Raw genomic sequence first — 5,714 nt, 5'->3', positions numbered from 1 at the left:
CTAATAAGTCTGGTTAGAGGGTTTCTCCAATCCATAGCAGATTAGTCAGAAAATTCAAATGCAGGAAAAAATTGCTCAAGATAGTTGACAGCCTGAAGGCAGAGGAAAAACAAACAAATCCAACAACTCAGAGAGCACAGCAGTCTGGGACCATGTAGTGTAGGGCAAGCTGTCTTATAGGCCTATTTAGGTGTCCCTATTTTACTAGGGAAGTAACATATTAGTAATAATAACAGTATGACTTATTGCTAGGTGCTGCACCATGTGTTTCAGTATAGATTATTTCATTAGTCCTCACAGCAATGCTGAGATAGATATCACTTCCCATTCAGCAGATGAAGGAAGGCCTCCTCAGCAAGGCCAAGCAGCTTGCAAGGACCCTCAGCTGTTAGATGTGGGGTCAGAATTTGAACTCAGGTCTGTCTCTTTCCACTTCAACCCCAAAGTGATGCTCGTGGTTACAAAGTCAAAGACACATAAGATTTCGCAGAGAGGGCATCTCATTCAATGTCCTCATTTTACTGAGGAGGAAACAAAAGGAGAAGGCATTCCAAAATATGCAAAATTATACTTATATATATTTTACTGAGGCATAATTTAACATACATTAATTTCAGGTGTACAACATAATGATCAATCTTTGTGTATAGTGTGAAATGACCACCACAATAAGTCTGTTCCTATATAGTTATAAAAAAAATTTTTTCCTGTGATGAGTGTTTTTAAAAACTACTCTCTTAGCAACTTTCAAATACACAATATAGTATTATTAACTATAGTTACCATGCCCATGACATTTATTTTATAACTGGAAGTTGTACCTTTTGACCCTCTTCACCCATTCTGCCCACCATGCACCCACAAACACACACAACTCTGGTAATGACCAATCGGTTCTCTATATTTATGAACTTGCTTTTTGTTTTGTTTTTAAAATTCTACATGTAAGTGAGATAATACTGTATTTGTCTTTCTCTGTCTGAGTTATTTCACTTAGCATAATGCCTTCTAGGTCCATCCATGTTGTTGCAGATGGCAAGATTTCATTCTTTTTTATGGCTGAATAGTACTCCATTGTATATATATACCACATTTTCTTTATCCAGTCATCCACCAATGGAGATGTAGGTTGTTTCCATATCTTGGCTATTGTAAATAATGCTGCAATGAACATAGGGGTGCATGTATCTTTCCAAATTAGTGTTTTTGTTTCTTCAGATAAATACCTAGAGGTGGATTGCTGGATCATATGGTAGCTCTATTTTTAATTTTTTGAGGAATCTCCACACTGTTTTCCATAGTCACTGCATTTATTTACATTCCCACCAATAGTGCACAAGGATTCCCTTTTCTCCACATCCTTGCCAACACTTGTTATTGCTTGTCTTTTAGATAATAGCCATTTTAACAGGTGTGAAGTTATATTTCGTTGTGGTTTTGATTTGCATTTCCCTGATGGTTAGTGATGTTGAGCATCTTTTCATGTGTTTGTTGGCCATCTGTATGTCTTCTTTGGAAAAATATCTGTTCAGACCCTCTGCCCATTTTTTAGTCATATTGGTTTTGTTTTTTTGCTGTTGGGTTCTATGAGTTCTTTATATATTTTGGATATTAACCCCTTATCAGATACGTGATTCGCAAATATTTTCTCCTGAAAAATTATATACTCAGATTCTTTGCTTAAAAAGGCAAAGAAAGGTATAACATTTCATGAAGATTCCTATAAAATATCGTCTTCATAACCCTGTCACAGATTGGGCTTCCTAGAAGCAGAGTCTGAGGCCTGTGACTTATTGCAGAAGTGCTCTTCAGAAAACCTGTAAGGGTCTGAAGCAGGATAAGGGGAAAGAGCCACATGGAACTTAAGCTCTTGTGGGCTCAGGTACAGTCAAGCCCTGGCCTGATTCAAGGTGAATGGGTGGGAAGTGGAGCCCTCTGGAACACAATTAACATCATAGAGGTGTCTTCTTGATGTCACAGGGCTGGCCTTTTGTTTTTCCAGATCAGTTAGTCTTTGGCTGTGGGCTACCCTGGGTGGGTCTGACTGATCAGGAGAAGCAGCCCCCATCAGCTGAGGACAACTCTTAGGAGGAGAGTGGTACCCATGAGCCTTTGGCAGCCAACCCACACAGCAGGGGTGGGTACACTGGGCAAGGGAAGGGGACCTGGGCAGAGCACCAAAGCAGCATCCATTCACACAGACTCCGGACAAGTTAACTCTGTTTATGACTCTGCTTCTCCCACTAGATCATCATTATATCCCAGCTCCTAGTACAGGGCCTGGTACATAGTAAGCGCTTCATAAATGTCAACAAAATGATACACCGTTAGGAAGGAAATTGCCACTGCTCTCAAAGAGGCAAACTGAAGTTATCTGGAAAAAATTGCCAGCTGAATGAGGAATCACTGGGCATAAGGCCATGCTGGACCACAGGAGTAGACAGGCAGAAAGACTCTCTGAATACAGAGCCACAACCTTCCCATCACCAGCAGGATTTGCTGAGAATGCAGATCTGTTCATCTAAGCAATACTTCTGCTTCCCCACTTTGGGAGAGCATATCACATCAAAAAGAACCTTTTGATGGCTTCTCACAAGCGGGAGACATCTGTGCTGTCACTGAGAATTAATTGTAGAAAATCTCGCCTAAGGAAATGCCCAGATTTCTCCTTTTTTTTGCTACCAGTTTTGGTATAAGCAAGAAATAGACTGGCAGGTGATTAGCGATGTATTCCCTACACCTCTCCAAATGGCCTACTTTTGCAAGCAATGTCCCACCTTTAAATAAAGCTGCTAGGAAACGTGGAAAACTGCCTATGTTCTTCTGCCAAGTTGCAATATCGGGCTTATAAGTGAAATACAGTACAGGCAACCTCTAGCATCTACGTGGCTGTTACTACTCTGATAACATAAAATCCCTTTTACCCTGAGGTCTCACATACTGGGATGTATTGATATTTTCCACAGTCATCAAAAATCAAGAAATATGCATGATATCATCTGACTTCTGAATATGGTAATGAGAATGGACACCAGATATAGCGAGGAAGTTGATCAGTTTCAAAACAGAAATGAAAAGATGGAAGGCATCAAGTGTGATGAGAGAGTCAGGGACTATTTCACTAGATCTCCATTAAGGAAAGTAAAAAAAAAAAAAAGATAGGGTTAGTGGAGTTTGGAGCTAGAATATGCACATAAGTGCCCCCCACATCTCTGATGGACCCTGTTAGAACCACCACAATGTTGACGCCAGCGTACCCGCCTGTTACAGGTGGAGTATATCCTGCCTGTTCTGGCATATTCTGCTTGCGTTTCCATGGGCACACAGTGGAAAGTCAAGGGAATAATCCAGATACAGCTTGTCTTGGCCACAATGTGTTATTGAGGAGGAAGCGGGGAGTGGGATGCAAAGAAGAAAGGAAACCAGATGATGCAGATGGGTTATCTACACGGAGGGAGAAAATTAGAGGCCTGCAAGCAGAATCGAATTTGTCTGGCCCACAGTTTTGTGGGTTTAAAAAATTTTTTTAGGTTAGTTACCAATTTGAAGAATTCAGAGATTTCACCTAAATATCCAGAATTTTCACTCTTCTTGAAAAATCTACCCACATTCCTACATGGCCGGTCTTGGCTGGGCTGGGGAGCCGCTGCCCCCTCCAGCGTGATGTGCATCCTGCAAGTCACAGGGCTCACTCATTCATTTACACAATTTGCCTGGGCATGTGGATGTTTGAGTTTGAGAACCCCTGATATTGTGCACTAATGCTGTGAATAATTGCTTCATTTTTTTCTCATTCTTTTAAATTGTGGCAAAATATACATAACACAAAATGTACCACTTTAACCGTTTTTAGCTGTGTGGCTCAGTGATCCTAAACACCCATACTGCTGTGCAACCATCACCACCATCCATCTCCGGAACTTCTTTTATCCTCCCAAACTGAACCTCTGTACCCATCAAACAACAACTCTCCAGTCTGCCTCCCTCCAGACACTGGCAACCATCATTCTGCTTTCGGTCTCTATGAATCTGATTAGTCTAGGTGACTCATAGAAGTGGAATCATACAGCATTCGCCCTTTTGTGATTGGATTACTTTACTTAGCACACTGTCTTTAAGGTTCATCAATGTAGTTTCTAACTTAGAATTCTCGTGCTCATTTTACAGAGGAGGAAACTGAAGCCCCAGGAAAGCCCTACATGTCCACAGGTAGCTGGGGGCAGAGGTGGGATTGGAACCCGGATCCCCTGAGTTCCTGCTCAGTCACCTTCCCCTGTGTTGTCCTCCTTAGACTAGGTTTCAACTCTCCAGTGCCATCAGTTAGAAAGACGTGCTCTTCGTGGCAGCAGAGCCATCCTTACTCAAGCAGGTTGCAAACCTACCCTTCTTTTTTGCTTGACATCAGTCTTGTGAAAAGCAAAAGAGCTGCCCTCTAATCAGAACAGTAGTGGACGTTAGTAACCCATTTTCCACAAGAGGCCAAAAAACCCTAGTCGAAACAACAACACCAAGAAGAAACAGGCAAACTCATTCTGTCCCCTAACATATTTTTAGCTAGTCCCTCAACTCCAAAGAGGATTTTAACAGTGGCTCTCTAGGAACTGGAGTCGTCACAGCATTCTCCTGTTGTCAGGAAATGAAGAGAGGCGTCCTCATCCACATCGGCAGTATACCTAGAATAGCCCCCTTCTGGCTCTCCAGAGAGTGATTCATTAGGCAGGGTTGTGTTTAGGTTACACCCACACACGAGAACATTCAAGGGAGCCATCATTTTTCAGTGAACGTGGTCCTGTAACGCCGGAGGGCCCGTGGAAGCAATGCTGGTTGGTGCGTAGCTACAACACCTCTGCGTGTTTTTTCCTGCTCTCCACTCACCTGCTTTGCCAGCAGGAAACGGGCAGGAAGCTGTCTGTGTGCACCAGGCGGGAAGAAGCCTGGATGGCAGTCGTGCTTACTTTTGTGTACCTTCCTAACGGGTGCATTTCTTCTGGAGCAAGCTAGTTCAAAGTTAACATGGCTTCACACAAGCTAATTGGCTTCCCTTTCATTTTCTGCCATCCAAGTTTCTTGGGGGAATCTTCCTCAGAATCAAATGCTAAGTTGGTTTGGCACTTTCTTATTTTAGTCTTGAGATTATTTCTTGATTCGGAAAAGAGTAAAGTTTAATTTTACTTCAAAGATCAGCCTCTTCACTTTAATCAACAAGACTTTTCTTGGCTGGGGGGTACGGGTGGGGTTTGAGGACAGAAGGAAAGGGGGAAAAAAAGCAAAAAAAAGACAACCTCCCAAACATCAGTAATCCTTTTTCTTGCATGTAAGAATTATTATCAATATTCTAGATGTGAATAATGTGGTCTAGCACTTCTTTATTTATGACTGTGGCAATGAATATAACTTGGTGCTTAACCAATTATTTTTAAGAGGTGGTAGCACACTGTTTCTTTGAATGTTGAAAACCAGAAATAGAGCCTTTAAGAATTTCTTCCATCTGCCAGCCTGAATTTTGGCTGGGTAGAGATTTCAACAGCACACGTGATAGAATAGGCCTCGTTGCCCCATATGCAGAACACATGCCCACAAAATCCAATGCCCCGCGGGACGTGCAATTAGCTGAATCCTGTTTCGCCAGCCAGCACTTCCCTTAACTGCTTGGCAATCAGAGGGAGAACATCCTCTCTGGGTGGCAGGTCTTAACCCGAGGTAAATAGTGACAT

The sequence above is a fragment of the Eubalaena glacialis genome, chromosome 3 (genome assembly GCF_028564815.1).
Source record: "Eubalaena glacialis isolate mEubGla1 chromosome 3, mEubGla1.1.hap2.+ XY, whole genome shotgun sequence".
Taxonomy (NCBI): Eukaryota; Metazoa; Chordata; class Mammalia; order Artiodactyla; family Balaenidae; genus Eubalaena; species Eubalaena glacialis.
Note: the sequence above shows the minus strand (reverse complement) of the source record.